Source organism: Mobula birostris, chromosome 7, assembly GCF_030028105.1.
Source record: "Mobula birostris isolate sMobBir1 chromosome 7, sMobBir1.hap1, whole genome shotgun sequence".
Classification (NCBI taxonomy): Eukaryota; Metazoa; Chordata; class Chondrichthyes; order Myliobatiformes; family Myliobatidae; genus Mobula; species Mobula birostris.
This window is the reverse complement of record NC_092376.1, coordinates 170,425,657-170,444,820: the sequence shown is the minus strand read 5'-3', so window position 1 is coordinate 170,444,820 and position 19,164 is coordinate 170,425,657. Positions and strand designations below refer to the sequence as shown.

Genomic DNA, 19,164 nt, shown 5'->3' with positions numbered 1-19,164 from the left:
TTTTTACACAGACAGAAAAGAAAGGAGTTATTTGAATGACAGTTGGTACTCAGTATGATGAGATAAAAAGGAGGTCAGATGATAGACCTGACGCACATGTTTTTGGACACTGAATGAGCTTTGTTGTGCCCACAGAAAAAGTGGGTTTTTGGAGGATCGATCAGGTGGATCGATCAGTGGTTCTTGCAGTGAGAAAAGGCTTTGACCGGTGGGGAGTTGTCCATGTGTCCAACCTTTGCCTGGGTTGATGATTCCACCACAGAAGAATGGTCCCCTTTGTTGAAGTCACAGTCCGTGACTTTTAAAGGATTTCAGAGGACAACGAGAAGATCGACAGTATCACCTCACCTGAAAACTCAAATCTTTCCCCCTCTCTCTCTCCATCACTACTCAACTCAATACCACGAACTGAACTGAACTTTACTCATTATCGTAAGACTATCTATTTACCCCAGACTTGAAAAAGCTTGTTTTTCCTTTATTATCCACACTTACTTATATATAATCATTTGATAACCTGTTTGATTTATCTGCATTTATATTACTGTATTGTGTAGTTACTAATAAATATTATTAGTTAATAGCAATATTGGACTCCAAAGTGTTTTCCATTTCTGCTGGTTTGTTAACCTGTCACGGGGTACGTGACAAAATTGGGGCCTGCATACGTGATATGAAAAAATTGCTTGGGAGGCTTGTTTGAATTGATTGGGGAAAATCCCTTTTGATTTGCTTGTGTGTAAATACAGCAGAAATGGACGCTAGTGTTGAGAAGTTTCTGTTAGAACTGTTACGTAACTGGCAACAATGAATATCAATCAAGTCAGGTTATATAAAAACAACCAAACATTTATTAAACACGGATACACAATAAAAAACAAACAAAAACCTTAACCAGAAGTTAACCGCTATGCAGCCGTTCAACAAATCATCACTCGGTACTGGTTCTTAAAGCGATAAATGTGAAAACAGTTCTTAAAATGGTAAATTCAAAAGTCCAACAGATTTATACGTTCAATTAGGAGAGACATCTCTGGAGAAGGATTTCTTCATAGACACGACTTTCCTGCTGGTTCTGTCCAAAGGATTCACAATGAAGGAAATAAACGACTTAAAACAACTGACTTTTATTTCTAGAGAGCACCTTGCAGAACTTCCTTGCTCTTTCGGCAGGAGTTATCCTCGATGCAGGTTGCTACTTCTTCAACGAAGACTCAATAAGGTCGATCCTTCGTATCCTGTACTTCGATAAATTCTTCACTCTCCCATACTACTGAAAAGGTACATCAACAAATCTGGAAGAAGTTGCCAGTCCAGCACTATTGTACCTTACAGTAGAAGGTAAAACTCCGTGTTAAAAATGAAACTGCATCATGAAACAAATACGCAACGGAACGGAGACACTGACGAACGTTCTAGCTGGAAAACTAACTGCATCACCAGAGGTCTTCTCTTTTATACCAGTGGTGAACATGTCATCACGTGACCTCACATCGGCAGGAAAGTTACATCAGGTGACCTCCAGAAGACCATTACATCATTCTCACAAGAAAGTCACAAGAGCTTCTTGAGGTATGTAACAGAACCAACCCCTGAATTGTTAGATGATGCTACGAGGAATGTGCTGTTGGCAATCGCTCAAAAGTTAAGACTAAAGGTGACCACTAAAATGAGGAAAGCTCAGATGCAGACGGTAACAGCCCAGCATAATAGAGCTAAGGGAAAGTTTGGAGAGGAGGTATTAGAGTTATTTGCTTGAGGTAAACTTACTGAGGTTAAGATTCAGCTTCAGGTAGAGCAATGCAGGCTGGAGGCCGAGGAGAGGAAAAGACAGCATGAGTTGCAACTGAAACAGCTCGAGGCCACAGAGGCAGACAAACAGAGAGAAGAGGCAGACAAACAGAGAGAAGATGCAGCAAAACAGAGAGAAGAGACAGAAAGACAGAGACTGCTTAAAAGGGAGATGTGGCAGCTGAGAAGTTTAGTGTTGGACCCTGATGATTTTTACAGCTTGGAAAGGCTTGTTTTGTTTGAGGATTTTAAAAGTTGTGTTCCTGATGATGTGAGGGCATACCTGGATGTAGTGGATGCCGCCACCCTGTGGGGGGTCGGCAAAGAAAGCAGACAACGTTGTTTTAACCCACGAGCTTGAGCTTACTCCAGATGAGAGTTTGCCAGAGAATAGCTGGGAGGTTCAGAGTGACCTTGAATTTGAAACTGGGACAAGTGATGATAGCCCAGAAGAGGCAGCTGACCCGATTGCCTGTGATCAGGTTGTAGAGGTACCTGTGAATTCACAGGGCTCTGAACCTTGTGTTGAAGCTCAGTTAAAGTCTGTGGTGTCTAACTTGGTTGGAAAGGAATGCAATTTTTTTGTGTCAGATGATCTTAGTTTGGTGAATAACAGGTTAACCATGGTACCAGGGGAAAGTGAGGATTCTCAGTCACTTGTATTAGACAGTGAGCTAAAAGTTAGTGATGAGTTGAAAATAGTGAGGTCAGTGTTGCTGAAAATAAGGGGAAACGTGCTGTTCCTGGACTTGTGAGTAAAGTGCTGGGAAAGGTTGGATTGGTTGCACAACCTTTGACCCTGCTTGCAGGACAAGGGCCTGCTGAGGAAGGATGTGCTACTCTGTTGAATTTTGTTTGGAGATTTGGAGGTAAACACCTGCAAGGTTATGATGTTGTAGAGAAGAAGGAGGATTGTTATGGTTTTGAGGTGGAAGTTGTTATGGAGACAAGTCGAAGTGAAGGTCGTAATCAGATAAATGGATTTTTTGGTCTCTTCCACAATGTATACATGGTTCTTATAAGCCTGGTGATGGTGCTAAGTTTAGCAAACAATGGAGGAATGTTGACACCTCTCCAAGATAAGGTTGATATAGCTGTTCAATTAATGAGCAAAGCTGCTGCCAAGAATTCACACAGAAAGACTGACGTTTATCCCACATGCACAGATACTCAAAGCATGCTTAGGAAACCTGCTGACGCCCTTGATAGCAAAACCCAGAGGTTTAAATTATTATGATGTGTCACAGACTTTTCTACCTTCCAGATTTCCACAGGACTAAGAGGGTAGTGATGCTGATGAGAGTAAGGTGTACGAGGAAGGTTTGTCCTTATTGAGGAAGGAATTTATAGAGGAACAGAAGCAAGATTCTGAAATGGTGGCTTTAAAGGAGATAGCTCTCACAAGAGAGGAGGTTTAGAGAGAGTCAGTGGGATATTACCTTAAATATGGAGCATTGATGAGGAAGTGGAGACCAGCCTCTGTACCTGCAAGTGAGAATTGGGTTATTGAACATCACATGGTGGTCGGAAAGTTTACAGGGCTGAAATTTTAAACATGGCTCTCAGTATGCCTTTAGGTAGACATCATGGAGTGAGGAAGACATTGAACAGGATTGTGAAGGAATTTTACTTGCCTATTTTAAGAAAGGATGTTGTGAATCTTTACAGGACTTGCCATACCTGTCAAGTTGAGGGGAAATCTAATCAGGTTATTCAGGTAGCACTACTTAAACCAATACCTGCTTTTGGTGAATCTTTTTCTAGGGTCATAGTGGATTGTGTAGGCCCATTGCCAAAGACTGCAGCTGGTTGTCAGTATGTGTTATCAATTATGTGTGCTGTGTCTAGGTTCCCTGAAGCTGTGTCTTTTGAAAACATCAAGGCCAAGAGTGTGGTAAAAGCACTCAGTAAGTTCTTCACACCGGCAGGTCTGCTCAAAGAAATTCAATTTGACCAGAGTAGTAACTTTACTTCGAGAACATTCCAGAGGATAGTTAGAGAATTGGAATCTAAGCACATGGTGTCATCTTCATATCACAAAGGGTCCATGGGAGTCTTGGAACGGTTCAACTCCACACTTAAGACCATGATTAAAATATATTGTGTGAAAAATGGGAAAATCTGGGATCAGGGCTTCCCCTACTGCTATTTATTGTTGGAAATGCAATTCAAAAGTCATTGGAGTGTAGTGCATTGGAACCCGTGTTCGATTACAGGCCAAAAGGAACTTTGACCCTACTCAGAGAACTATGGTCTGATATGGAAACGTGTCAGTGTGCTTAATTATGTTTTAAAATTCTGGAAAGGATCTAATAAGATTTGTGACCTTGCAAAGGAAAGTTTACAGAATGTTCGAATTAATATAAAACACTTGTTTGCTGGGATTGCACCTGGGAGAATTGTTATGGAAACAAATGGAGACATAAAGGCTGTGGAATCTGATAATGGGATAAAAAAAAACATGTTTACCCACTGAATCTTGTATCAACAAGATGTGAGAATTCCATTGTTTTGAAAAATATTACTGATAAGGTCCATCAGTTGGACCCTACACTGCAAAAACAAGTGAAAGAGTTAATTAGCAAGCATAAAAGAATTATTTTCTGACATTCTGAAATGGTGCACAGGTGCAGCACATCAAAAATTCAGCCCAGCCCATGAAACAGCATCTTTACAGAATGAACTTTGAGAAAAGTAAAATGGTTCGAGAAGAAATTAGAAACAAGAAGAAAAAAGGAAAGAGATTGGATGACTGTATTGATAACGTGGGGAAGGCTAAATACCTTATAAAGATTGACCTTTTAAAAGGATACTGGGGTGTTCCTTTGACAGAGAGGGCTAAAGAGATATCAGCATTTGTGACACCATCTAGACTGTACGAATACAATGTTTTACCCTTCTGGATGAAAACTGCTCCAGGGACATTTTCAAAGAATGATCAATTCGGTGATTAAAGGTTTAGAAAACACAGGGGCTTATATTGATGATTTAGTGGCCTGGAATGACACGTGGGAAGAGCATATTGCAGCGGTATAAAAACTGTTTTATGGATTTTCCAAGGCCAATCTTACCATGAACCTTGATAAGAGTGAACGTGGTCACGCTACTGTGATTTATCTTGGCTATGCAATAGGCCAGTGTCAACTGGCTCCTGTACAGGTCAAGGTTCAAGCTATTGCTGAGGTTCCTGTTCTGACTGGCAAGAAAGCTGTAAGAATATTTTTAGGAATGGTTGGGTAAGTTTTGTAAGAACTTTGCTGACATCGCTTTCCCCCTAACAAAACTCGTAGGGAAGAATGAAAGATTGGTGTGGAATGACCTTTGCCAGGAGGCATTTGAACATCTGAAAACCATCCTGTGTTTTCATCCTGTGCTCAAATCACCTGATTTTTCAAAAATATTCTCGATAGCAACAAACACTAGTGACAAAGCTGCTGGGGCAGTACTGTTACAGGAGGTTGTGAATGACATTGAACACCCAGTAGCTTATTTGTCAAAGAAATTTAATGTGCACCAGAGAAATTATTCAACTGTTGAAAAGGAGTTGCTATCACTTATTCTGTCTTTACAACATTTGGAAGTCTATGTTTGTCCTGCCCAGAAACCACTTGTGGTTTCCAAGGATCACAATCTGTTAGTGTTTCTAACTAACATGAAGGATAAGAATAGAAGGTTATTAAACTGGAGTCTGATATAGCAAGAATATGACCGAAAAATAAAATATGGCCTAGTTCTGCTCCTATATCATACGGTCTTCAGGTCTTTCCCATTAGCAAGCGTATTCACATTTACAAGCAATGGCACTCAGTGTACGATTTTTTTGTTTCTTACACCATTCTCTGCAAACTCTAGAGATTGTTTTGTGTGAAAATCTCAGATCAGCAGCTTCTGGGATTCACAAACCACACCTGGTCTAGGACCAATAATCATTCCATGGTTAACGTCACTGAAATCACATTTCTTCCCCATTCCAGTGTTTGGTCAGAACAACAACTGAACCTCATGATCCTGTCTACGTGCTTTAATGCTCTGAATTGCTGCTACATGATTGGCTGTTAGATATTTGCATTAATGAGTAGATGAACAGGTGTGAATTATGGCCACTGAGTGTAAATTACTTGCATTATGAACACCTGCTGTGGGCACGGCATCCTCCTGATCCCCTGCCTAACCTTTATATTAAAAATCTTTGATAGCTAGTCAAGCCTCACTCCTCAGCTCATTCAGCTGTTAAAGCTATTAAAAATAGAATGTGTATGTCTCTGAGTGATTGAAAACTACAAGATGTTACAAAAATATCATTAAATATTAACAATAGAATATAAGTCGCAAAAGCAATTTCAAAACATTTAATACCAAAACATTTCAAGAAAAGTCAATCATCTCAGACTCTTTTTAAATTCTCTCTGCACTGAAACCCTGATCCTTTACCAAGTCCAACCTTGCACAACCTCAGAGCACAGTCTAGAAATTGTCAGCCAAGGGCTTTCAGTACGTGCTGACCTTGGTGACTGCACAAACACATATGACAACACTAAATTTGTGGCTTTTTTTGACAAAATTTACATCAATGGGTTTTGGGTCAATGCCCCTTTCTTCAAATGTTTTTGTAACAGGTATTGAGCATTTACACAATACTGGGAAAGGGTAGTGAAACAAGGAACTGAAAGCAAGTTTTTTGTCCTCCTGTCAGTCTGAGGAACACCATCATAACTTTTATGTTTGTACTTTCTGACTTCCTAGGCTCAACGAGCTTGGACTTTGAGAGAAGAGAAAGAACCTTGTGGGATGTAGTCTGATCATGCACTCAAGATGCCATTTACCGACCTGCCCCTAGATATTCTGGATTTTTGTGAAAGAAGAGTATTCTACAATTCATAGGAAAGTAATGAACATTTTGCTCCTCTTTTCAACATCTTACATGTGTAAGCAAGCTCTTTCTTTTTTATCAAGCATCAAGAGAAGGATAGAGATTATCTCATTTCAGTTGAAAGTGAAATCCATGTGCTTATCTCAATTTCAACCCAGAATTGAGTATTTGTGCAGCAAAAATCAAACACAGATTTCACATGCTCATCTATATTTGAGCCTGATCATGTCACTTCATAAGAAAGTGTGTTTTTCAAAGACTTATATAAAATTATGTCTTAGGTTATATTTTCATTCATATTGCTTTGGCTTATGGTTTTTTTTAACAATTTTACTATTCAACGTTGCTAATCAATTTTCATATTGTAAGAGGCATTAATTAAAATCAATTTACAATTATTTAACCTACCAAGCCTACCTTTAGAAAATGTAATCCCATTTTGACTTAAGCCAGTTATTTAACAGAAATGTGTTAAATTTGCCTTATGGGCTTTTAAAATTTATGAAAGTAGAAAAAAAGAGATTAATTTCAAGAAAGGTAAGCTAAGCTTACGCTCTGCTTTTTTTTCCAAGAAAGGTTGGATAAAAAAAATTATCCTCTACCCAAAAGAGTATTTTATTTTATTTTTGGATTATTATATCTACAGCTTACTGATCATGCTAACATACCATTACCTGTAGATTTAATGATTTTTACACAAGGGTTCCCTGAGGCCTGAAAATTATTTCAAGGGCTCCTCCAGGGCAAAAGGGTTGAGAAAGGTTAACCTAGACAGTACAGATAAGTGAAATGATACAAATTACTTCCTTTATTTTAATTAATAGTCAATCTCTTCATTAATTTATTTTTAACTTCTTATATAACATTTATTTCTAAAAGTTTTCCTATTGTTCCACAGATATTTGCTCATTAGAGATTCACTGGATATTGAGAAACATGTGTCATTAGAAAACAAACATGACCTTAAGACAAACATGGTTGTGTATATGAGGAACACAGCGCAACATGGAACCAGGAGCACTAAAAAAAAGACATGGGGTTGGTCTAGCAGAAAAGGTGAAAGAGGATCCTAAGGGCTTCTACAAATATATTAAGAGCAAAAGGATAGCAATTGACAAAATTGATTGTCTGGAAGATCAGAGGAAGAGATGTTTGCTGCTGAACTGGATCAGCAAATTTGTGGATGACACCAAGGTTGGACAGAGAGGAAGACTATCAAAGCTTGCAAGCAGGATCTAGACCAACTGGTGAAATGGATTGAAAAATGGCAAATAAAACTTAATGCAAACAAGTGTGATGTGTGCACTTAAGGAGGACCAACCAGGGTAGTCTTACAAGGGTAGCGTGAGGGCACTGAAAATGCAATAGAACTGAAGGATCTGGGAACACTTTCAAAGTTGTGTCACAGGTAGATAGACTCTTAAACAAAGCTTTTGGCATATTGGTTTTCATAAATTAATCTATTGAGTACAGGAGGGGGATGTTTTGTTGAAATTGTATAAGATGTTGGTGAGGCCTAAATTGAAGTATTATGTCAGTTTTGGTCACCTAACTACAGGAAAGATGAAAATAAGATTGAAAGAGTGCAGAGAAAGTTTACAAGGATTTTGCCAGGACTGAAGGACCTGAGTTACAGAGAATGGTTGAATGGAAGGACTTTATTTCCTAGAATAGATTGAGAGCAGATTTAATAGAGAGGTACAAAATTATGATGTGTATAGATAGGGTAAATACAAGCAGGCTTTTTCCACAGAGGTTGAGTGAGACTAGAACTAATAGTTGTGGGTTATGGGTGAAAGGTGAACTACTTAAGGGGAACATGAGGGGGAACATCTTCATTTCATAGTCATAGTCATAATTTATTGATCCCCGGGGAAATTGAGTTCGTTACAGTTGCACCATAAATAATAAATAGTAATAGAACCATAAATAGTTAAATAGTAATATGAAATTATGCCAGTAAATTATGAAATAAGTCCAGGACCAGCCTATCGGCTCAGGGTGTCTGACTCTCCAAGGGAGGAGTTATAAAGTTTGATGGCCACAGGCAGGAATGACTTCCTATGACGCTCTGTGTTGCATATCGGTGGAATGAGTCTCTGGCTGAATGTAATCCTGTGCCCAACCAGTACATTATGTAGTGGATGGGAGACATTGACCAAGATGGCATGCAACTTAGACAGCATCCTCTTTTCAGACACCACTGTCAGAGAGTCCAGTTCCATCCCCACAACATCACTGGCCTTATGAATGAGTTTGTTGATTCTGTTGTTGTCTGCTACCCTCAGCCTGCTGCCCCAGCACACAAGAGCAAACATGATCGCACTGGCCACCACAGACTCGTAGAACATCCTCAGCATCGTCCAGCAGATGTTAAAGGACCTCAGTCTCCTCAGGAAATAAAGACGGCTCTGACCCTTCTTGTAGACAGCCTCAGTGTTCTTTGACCAGTCCAGTTTATTGTCAATTCGTATCCCCAGGTATTTGTAATCCTCCACCATGTCCACTCTAACCCCCTGGATGGAAACAGGGGTCACCAGTACCTTAGCTCTCCTCAGGTCTACCACCAGCTCCTTAGTCTTTTTCACTTAGAGGGTAGTGAGAGTGTGGAACGAGCTGCCATCACAAATGGTGGATGCGGGGTTGATATCAACACTTAAGAGGAATGTGGATAGGTACGTGGATGGGAGAGTTATGGACGGCTATGGTCGAGGCACAGGTTGATGGAATCGGCAGATTAATAGTTCGGCATGAATAGATGGGTGAAAGGGTCTGTTTTTGTGTTTTAGTGTTCTATGACTCTAATTGTTTGTGGTCTCTCTCTCTCTCCCTCTCTCTTGTACATTTTCCTCTCTTGTTTTCACACATTAATACATAAAAATACACACACATACACTATTAATAAATATCAATTAAATCTCAATTATTCACCCTGTAAATTTCATTGACAAAATTCTGTAGATGCACAGCGGAGCATATTCTTACTGGTTGCAGCACAACCTGGTGTGGAAACACCAACACACACGAATGGAATAGCTTGCAAAAAGTAACGGATATGACCCAGTCTATCACAGGAAAAGCCTTCCCCACCACAGAGCACTTCTAGGAGGAGCACTGCCACAAGAAAGCAGCATCCATCATCAAGGACCCACCCATCTAGGCCATGTTCTCTTCTCACTGCTGCCATCGGGAAGGAGGTAAAGGAGCCTTAGGTCCCACACCACCAGGTTTAGGAACAGATATTACCCTTCAAACATCAGGCCCTCGAACCAGCATGGATAACTTCACTCACCTCAAAACTGAACTGATTCCAGAACCTGTGGACTCACTTCAAAAACTCTACAACTCATGTTCTCAATGTCGCTTTTTTATCTATGAGTATGTATGTACAGTATCTATCTGTTCATTTTTTTTCTGTATAATTTGCACAATTTGTCTTTTTTTCTATATTGTTTGCTTGTCAGTTTCTGTGTGCAGTCTTCGCTTTGATGTGGAGAACATCAGCACTGGCAGCAGTCTGGAGGGACAACTCCTGCGAGAAACTCCGAGCAAAATCAAAGCAAAGCTGACGGCTGAAAATCACTGGATGAAGATAGAAGAGTCCACAGGCTCATCAAACCAAAGAGTGACAAATTGTTTCAGCAGGTGAAGCAGCAGCACGGCTTCTCAACAACCTTCATACAACCAAAGCTGACAGTAGATCACGGTGGGAGAGGGTGACCTCGCCAAGGCGGCAGACGGTCGAGGACTCTGCTTGAGATGATGCCTGCCCCTTTTCCAGGGTAAGTTCGTGCCCAAGTGCCCTTAAAGAGGTTACCGTGGACACAGTGGGGGATTTCAGGGAATGGTGCCTCCCACCGGGAACTCAGCGTTTTGTAGATATTAGTAACTATATTTTAATTTGAAATTGTATTTTCTTTGGGAAAAAGTTATGTAGTTTTGTAAAAAAAAAAGTGCCTTTGGTGTGGTGGCAGTGGAATCGAGTGAGATCAGATCAGTCTGGCAGGGGATAAAAAATATATTCATTCTATTAACACCAGTTGTGCTTTGAGGATTGTAAATCTTGACAAGAAACTCCACATCCCAACCCCTCTCTTTGTGCTTGTGAATTTAGTAGAGAGATGTTAAATTCTGACCATTAAAGATTTCCGCAGGAATCGTTCCACAAGGGACATGACGTCTAACAGCATTGATTAGAATTACAGGGGTCTGGAGTCTGACCCGAACAGCTCAGCAGTCTCAGAATCTCTTACAAATTCATCCTCAGCTGCAAGATTTAGACTTTACAGGAAGATTCTGGTCAGCATCTTGCGTGTCTCTCCACTCTGCAGGAAATGATGTGACATCCCATGCCCGACCAGTCTGCTCTCACTCGATTCCTCTGACACCGAGGTCACTTTTATTTTACAAAACTGTCTAAGTTTTTCACTCAGAAAATACAATTACAAATTCAAATACGGTTACTAATGGCTACAAAACACCCAGTTCCTGGTGGGGAGGGTACACAGCTCCCGTAAATACCCCACTGTGTCCACAGTAACCGCATGCTCCCTTTCTAAGGGTACTCGGGCACAAACTTGCCCTGGAAGAGGAGCAGGGAGTCAGCTGGGGCAGATGCCTCGACTGCCTGCTGCCTAAGCTAGGGCACTCTCACCCCCAATGATCTGCTGTCGGCTTTGGTTGTATGAAGGATGCCGAGGAGCTGTGCTGCTGTTCACAGGCAGCCTCAGCAATGTTTCACCCCGCCCTCTCAGGGTTCCCCGAATGACATGCAAACATTTAATGCGCAGCTCCCAGACGCCACAATATTTTCCTGCTATTGCCAGCCGAACCACTAGTGGGCACTCGCTGACTGACAGCTGAGAAAATACATTAAAATATTTACTTCACTTGTAAACATTTCTCCTAGCAAAGGAGGCTACTTTTCAATGAGAGGAAAATGAAACGCTCCTATCCTAGTGGTGCTGAAAAACGGAAAATATTAGACAACAAAACAAAACAAAACATCTAAATAGTCTCCCAAAAGTTACATCTTTCTTTGGTCCAGCGTCTGTAAAAAGCCCCCCCCCCCCCGACTGCAGTTGCTGCTGCACCATCATCAGAGCATGGGGCTGCAGTGCCAAGTGACAGTGTAAGCAGTACAGGAGATGTTGATAATCAGGGCAATGAAAATGTGAAGTACAATTCTACTCAAACAGATGGTGATAAGCAGGGAGGAGAAGATGGCGGCGCGATGCAGCGCGCGCGGCCGTTCCAAATGAATATTGTACATGTTAACTAGGGGGCCATGCACAATCCGGATTTGATAGCGACAGCCTTGAGAAGCACGGAGGAACACCTGGAGTAACTCCTAAAATGCCCGCATTGCTGCTGCTGCTACTGTGCAATCGAGAATCTCCGGAGGGGAAGGCCCCAAATCCTCGGCTTTGCCTATTACATGTTGCCAGGGCTAGGGTTGAAGTGCTTGGCAGAGATGGTGCTCGGTGCTCGGTGTCGGAGAGTATTAGAAAATGCAAATGCACACATTGTATTTTCTATGTATTACAGTATTTACTCAACAGTATTTACTCAAATGCACACATTGTATTCTCTACAATATTCTCTAAGTAACCACTGTTAGCTCATTAGAAGGTATTCAGTATGTAGCCATGACTTTTGACCTGTTCACTATTAATTCATGAAGAGAACTAGAATGAAACCAAGTAGAAAGATATCGGTGGCAAGTACGGTGATGAAATATGTGGTAGTATGCCAATGCAAGACCAATTAAGAAATAACTGTGGTTAGATATGAGAAGACATATGGTCTAAAATGTAAACTAGGACATAATTAAGTTGGGGAATAAAACAATAGTGGAAAGTCGGGAGCGGATATATTGATGATATGTAATCACAGGCCGATTGGATATGATAATGTAGCTAAGATAGGAAAATTGCTATAAAAGATGCTGTGTACAAGCCTCGACTGGCAGTCAGCTACTAGCTTTCTGATTGTCTCAACTTTGATTTGCAAATTAAAGTTTAAAACGTCTTGACGGGTTTTCTGCGTCTCCTTGTCGTTTGTGAGAAACAAGAAACCACGACAAGAGCTGGTCGGAGGCTTGGAGTTTTCGGATGGACTCGGAGTCGGACTGTGGTCGGATGCTTCCAGGATGCTGCATTGGCAAGTTGGCGGCGCTGGAGGTTCACCGTCTGCGTGAGATGATGGGACCTTAGAGTGACTTTGAGACTTTTACCGTGCCCATGGTCTGTTCTTATCAAATTACGGTATTGCTTTGCATTGTTGTAACTATATGTTATAATTATGTGGCATTTGTTAGTTTTTAAGTCGGTTTGTCATGTGTTTCTGTGATATCATTCTGGAAAAATATTGTATCATTTCTTAATGCAGGCATTACTAAATAACAATAAACAAGGACTGTGTGTCCTCATAATCTAATTTAATCTAGTTTAATAATGATGACCAAACTTTGATAAACAAGCACTACAGCATGATGATAGTCCTACAACTAAGATGGGTGAGGGAGATGCCTCCACGAGCACACCAGAGAGAAAGCCCCACTAACATTCACAGAGACTGATCCGGAACATTGGCCAACGCATATTACCAGTGACCAACGGATTGACATTGTTAGGAGAGGTCCTGTTCAGTTAGAGGACATTAACTTTCCACAGAGCCAATCACACCGTCGTTTTACCAAGGACAGATAACTTATGAAGATGAAAAATGGAGAAACCATTCGTAGGTCGTGGTGAGTGTACTCAGAATCACCCGATTCAATCTTCTGTTTCTGCTGTACCCTATTTGGCAAGCATAATCACAGTCTCCCTTGCGGAGGTTTCAGAGTGTGAGAGCGACTCACTCTCACATTCCAGGATTATGAGAAGTCAAATGCGCACCGTGCCAACATGGATAGCTGGCGCGAGCTGGAAACGCGCTTAAGAACGCACAGTGCCATTGACAGCAGGTACCAAGAAATGCAAATGCTGGAAAAGAAACACTGGAATGATGTCATGAAGTGGTTCATTGCCATAGTCTGTCACACTGCAGAACGAAACCTTGCTTTCCATGGCCACAATTCCAACCTACACGAACCAAATAGTGGGAACTTTCTAGGTCTGGTGGAGCTGCTTGCCGAGTTCGATCCAGTGATGAGCGAACATGTCAGACGAGCAGAGAAAAAAGAGATTGCTGACCACTACATGGGGAAAACCATACAAAATGAGTTAATCACACTTACTGGAGACCAGACACTGGAAGCGATAACAGAGAGAGTAAAACAATTACGTTACTACTCGGTGATAATGGACTGCGCCACTGACGCTGCACACATAGAGCAGCTCTCTGTGACACTGCGCATTGTCACATGCCAAGTAACTGTCGGAGCTACTGTGAGTGAGCATTTTGTCGGTTTCCTACCAGTGTTTGACACAACAGGTGTAGGCCTAACCGATGTTTTCTTAACGCACATGGAGAAGTTAGGATTAGATATCTCAAAATGCAGGAGACAGGCATATGATAACGGGAGCAATATGCGGGGGAAAATAGTGGGGTGCAGAAGAGGATGCTAGATATTAACAAAAAAGCACTGTTCATGCCATGCGCCAGCCACAGCCTAAACCCAGTCATTGTCGATGCTGCAAAATCAACAGTGGAGTCTGTGAGCTTCTTTGGGGTGCTGCAACGTCTATACACATTGTTCAGCTCATCGTCACAGAGATGGGAGCTTTTCAAGGAGAACGTGCCACAGATGATCCTCAAGGCCATATCCAACACGCGATGGGAGTGCCGCGTTTAAAGTGTGAAAGTCCTGCGCTACCAGTTTCCCGATGTTGGCAATGCGCTCCTGTCTCTGATTGAACATGCCACACAGAAAGGTGACAGTGAAACCACATCTGCAGCCAGAGGCCTAGAACAAGAGATTACGTCATGGAAATTCCTGCTGACTGTTTTCATCTGGTACAACGTCTTACACGAGGTGAATCGTGTCAGCAAGCTGCTTCAGAGCCCACAAGTGGGAATCGGTGTGCTACAGCGCGAGGTGGAATATGTTCTGAAATTTCTCAAGGAATACAGAGAGAATGGCCTTTCATCCGCCCAAACAGATGCCAGAGACATAGCTGAAGAGATAGCAATGCCAATGGTCTTTCCTACTGCACGAATCAGAAAACCAAAACGCCAGTTCCAGTGCGAGTCCCAAAGTGCAGATCCTTCCCTGACAGTGGCACCCGAGGAAGGGTACAAGAGAGAAGTTTTCCTTCCACGAGTGGACTCTGCCATCACAGGCATTAGTGAGCGCTTCAAGCCGATGGAGTCATTTTACAGTCTGTTTGGCTTCATTTATGGAGGAGCGGAAATGAAAAAAGCCACCCAAAGTCGCACACTGAAAGATAGCTGCGTAAACGTGGAGAGGACACTTGGTGATGTGGATGCTGAGGACCTTTTGCGCGAGATGTCGGCTGCGGTCAATGCCATGCCTGCAAAAGAAACCACTGGCCTGCAGATTCTGAGCTACATTTACAGCAACAATCTGGTTGAACTGTATCCTAACCTCACCATTGCTCTAAGACTCATGCTGATAGTGCCTGTGACTGTAACGAGTGGAGAGAGAAGTTTTTCGAGGCTAAAGCTCATCAAAACGCATCTGAGGACAACCATGCTCCAGAAGCGTCTGTCAGCTCTCGCTCAGATATCAATTGAGCATGAAATAACAAGAACTGGACAAAGATGAGCTCATTAAAGCATTTTCAGCACTCAAGCACAGGAAGGTGATGAAGTTCTAGTGGTAAGTCTTTGAACACAGTTTTAGCAGAAATAAAGTTTATAATTAAAATAATAAAATAAACCACCTATTTCATTCAAAATATGTATAGACGATTAGGCGGCATTTCCACAAATCGTAATTTCTCTCTCCCGCTTGCGTCCCCTGTCTCTCGCTCGCTCTCCTCCTGTTCGCTCTCCAGGCCTTACGTGAGCTGTCCGTGGTGCTGAAAGAGCGTGAGATGCAGTTTGTTGCAAACTTCCAGCAGTTAACTTTCAGACACTTTTCATTGAATAAATAAAGTGTGAATTTTCATTAAATATGACATTGCTTTTGTTATTAATTTAATTAGAGATAAATTGTTTAAGCCATTCTTATGTCAGCTGATACCTAACACACAGTGTCATTCAATGCAGACCAGTTGCGGAAAAGGGCGAGGCTTCTCACTCCAAAGTAAAAAATGTCATTGTTTCAGTTTTTAATTAAGAGAATTGTTTGGATTATGTTGAGCTGTCTGTCCATTATGCTGAAAGTGCATATAATGCATTAACGTTTAAGTTCGAAATTATACTATTATTGATGTAAACCTTGAATATTGGCTGTTTTTCTTTTTTTTGGGAAGCAGGGGTAGGGCCCCACATTAACTCTTGAAACGGGACCCCAGATGCTTAAGGCCGCCTATGCTGCTGTTTCATCCGCTGAAACAATTTGTCACTGTGGTTTGGTGAGTCAGTGGGCTCTCCCACCTTCATCGAGGGGTTTTCGGCTTCCTGTTTTTCTCAGTTTGTTGCTGGGAGCTTCCCGCAGTGTTCGTCTCTGCAGAAAGCTGCCGGTGTTGATATTCTGCACATTGAGCAGTGCGGTACCGCACCACATCCTGAAGGGGAAGAGCGGTGGTGAACCACAGTGACTTCCATTGACACGAGTCTCGGCTCAGCCAACTCTTTATCCGCGGTGAGTCTGCGCTCGGTATGTGCGGGATTTTAGCTCTCAGTGTTCTGCTCATTGAGTTTATTTCTCAAACTCCTCCGTTTGCAATTGGAATCGGTTTATTTTTGACCCATGTACCGACATAGGACAGAGGTGCTGATAAACTGAAACAAGGTGACTGTGATTGATGAAGGGAAATCCCTCTCTGTGTGGAGAACCAGCCGTCAAACTTCTGCAGATTGTGTGATCTCATACTTTGTATTAGCCTCCCATTTGTGCTCGGCTGGAACGAGCAGGAGCCGAGAGGAGCAGGAGAGGGAAATTCAGTGAACTGGAATCAGGAAATCAGGGAACGAGGACTGAACTCATCCCGGCAGAAATCTGTCCACGTTGGGTGTGATCTCAAATTCACTCTGGTGCACAACTCGGTCACACTCCCCACGGTAGCATAGCGGTTAACGTAATTGATTTACAGCGCCAGAGATCCCGATTCGATTCGATTCCCGCCGATGTCTGTAAAGAGTCTACATCCCGTAGCTGTTTGCATGCGACAGCGGCCACACCCCGGGCAACGGCTTCCACAAGCCGACTAAACCAGGTGAGCGTAGCCGACAGGTCTCAAACCCTCGGTGAGATAGGGAGTTGTCTATCCCAGCATGTGAAGACAGACTCCGGCGTATTGAGCGGACGAGACCAATGGAAGGTCCAACGGTCAAGAAGGCGGTCTCTGCAAGCATCGTGGAACGTTTAGAGCAGGACAAGACACAGAAGACGTCCTGGTCATCCACTGCGCCTAGTCCCATCTCCAGCCATCTAGACTCTGTCTTGCCACTGGATCCAGATGGGAATTGGGAAGAGAGAGTGAGGCTGACGCTGCGCAACTCTCCCTCACTTAAATCCAAGTCACGCGCTGGTCTCGACGCCATCTGGTGTCGTGGTCCTCATCGACGTCGTTGATGGACGAACAACATTCCGCGTTGAGATGCTCTGAATGCTCCCTTTTCCTCACACATACAGAAGATGTACGGGTTGGGGTTGGTGAGTTGTGGGCATGCTGTGTTGGCGCCAGAAGCATGGCAACACGAACATGCTGCCACAGCGCATCGCAAACTACTCGAAATGACGCACTTCATCGCATTTTTTAATGTTTATTGGACATGTGACAAATCAAACTAATCTCTCCCTCTCACAAACAGAATGTGTTCCCTTTGAAGAATGTTGAGGTGAACAAGGAAGATGAGTCTGGTGATCAGATGGGCCAGTTATCAATAACAATAATAGAAATCACGGGGAGGTAGGTGGGCTGGGAAAACAGATTAAATGTGAGCAAGGTCGAACGGCAGATGATTTTTTTTCCCCAATGAGGTGCCCTATCTCACAGAGTAATTAGTCAGAAAGACTTTTCTATCAGTCAAGCAAAATGGTCTAGAGAGCCCATTACTCAGGACGTGACCTCTTCTCGTTGCTACCATCAAGGAGGAGGTAGAGGAGCCCAAAGACACACACTCAACATTTTAGGAAGAGCTTCTTACCATCCACCATTAGATTGCTGAATGGACAATGAACCCATACACACTTTCTCAGTATTTATTGCTTTCTATTTGCATGATTTATTGTTATATATAATTTATTTTATATATACTATTGTAGTTTTATTACATTGTCTTGCAATATAGCTTTCTTAAGATTATTATAGCTGGGAAAAGCTTCCACTACCTATTAAATGCTCCCAATGGCAAACAGCTCAAATAGCCTCTGACACCTAACTCCAGTTCCTGATCTGAATGTATGGCTTAGCTACTAAGCCCAGTGGAACCATTTCTGCTAACAGGAGAAGGACCAAAAACAGATTACTGACTCCATAAAACCAGTCATTTCAGGAAAATGGAGCTTATCAGCCATGATTGGCAGCCCATCTAGAAGGGAAACTGATCTCAAACCTCCACTGCCTTTTGTGTATACTCACTCATGGAGAAGACGTTGGAAGTAAACTCCGAGGAAATATCCGGAGCTGAAGTTCCTAAAGAATTCCTACATTGAGTTCAATGTTGACTGGAAACACCTGCAATGCCACTGATGCCAAACAGTATCAGTCTCTGCCATTCCTTTGGATTTGTTGGCTGCATAAAGAGGGGCAACAGCTTGCTCTCCATATCATACTGCCCTGGCTTGTGTATCAAGTAGACAGCTGGGACACAACATTTTCTCAACTTCGACCAACGAAGGTTCTCAATTGAAGTGTACAGCTGCAAAAAAAACAACAAATTTCAAAACAGATGCTGGTGATATTAAACCTAATTCTGAATGGGTTCATATTTGGACAGTGAAGCATTTACAAAAGTAAATCAAAGAGGAGGGGAAATAGCAACAGGCAGTGGAATGAGTCTGAGGGAATCCTGAGACAACATTTTCTTCCTGGTGCCCAAATTGGGGGAAAAAAGCAATAAAGAGCCAGAAAATAAGTGAACCTGATCTCGTGAACACAAACAACACACAAAAATTGCTGGAGAAACTCAGCCAGGCAGCAACTATGGAAAAAAGAACAGTCAACGTCTTGGGCTGAAACTCTTTGGCAGGACTGATTTTCCTTGAGACTCCTGTGCACATCTATTATTGGCACTGTTCAGGATTATTTAACGTCGCTACATGGTTCAAATGATGAGACTGTCAGCCTCATTTATATTAAATAATATTTCCTTTCATTTGGCTGAGACCGAGAGAAAGTGCAAGACGTTCTCAGAAATGTCATTTCACAAATGTCTATGGTGGGAAGGCTTTGGAAAAGATTCTTAGAGATAGGATCTATAGGCAT

The 19,164-nt window shown here is 42.2% G+C and overlaps 1 protein-coding gene and 1 long non-coding RNA gene across 2 annotated transcripts in view; both read left to right on the top strand.

Annotated features, from left to right (window-relative positions):
- LOC140200569 (uncharacterized) overlaps window positions 1-19,164 on the top strand; it is a 556,670-nt gene that overhangs the window by 251,766 nt on the left and 285,740 nt on the right. The window lies entirely within an intron of this gene.
- On the top strand, window positions 1,173-10,184 carry LOC140200888 (uncharacterized). The gene is made up of 3 exons (XR_011886749.1): window positions 1,173-1,572; window positions 6,535-6,676; window positions 10,126-10,184. It is a non-coding gene; the product is annotated as an uncharacterized lncRNA (long non-coding RNA).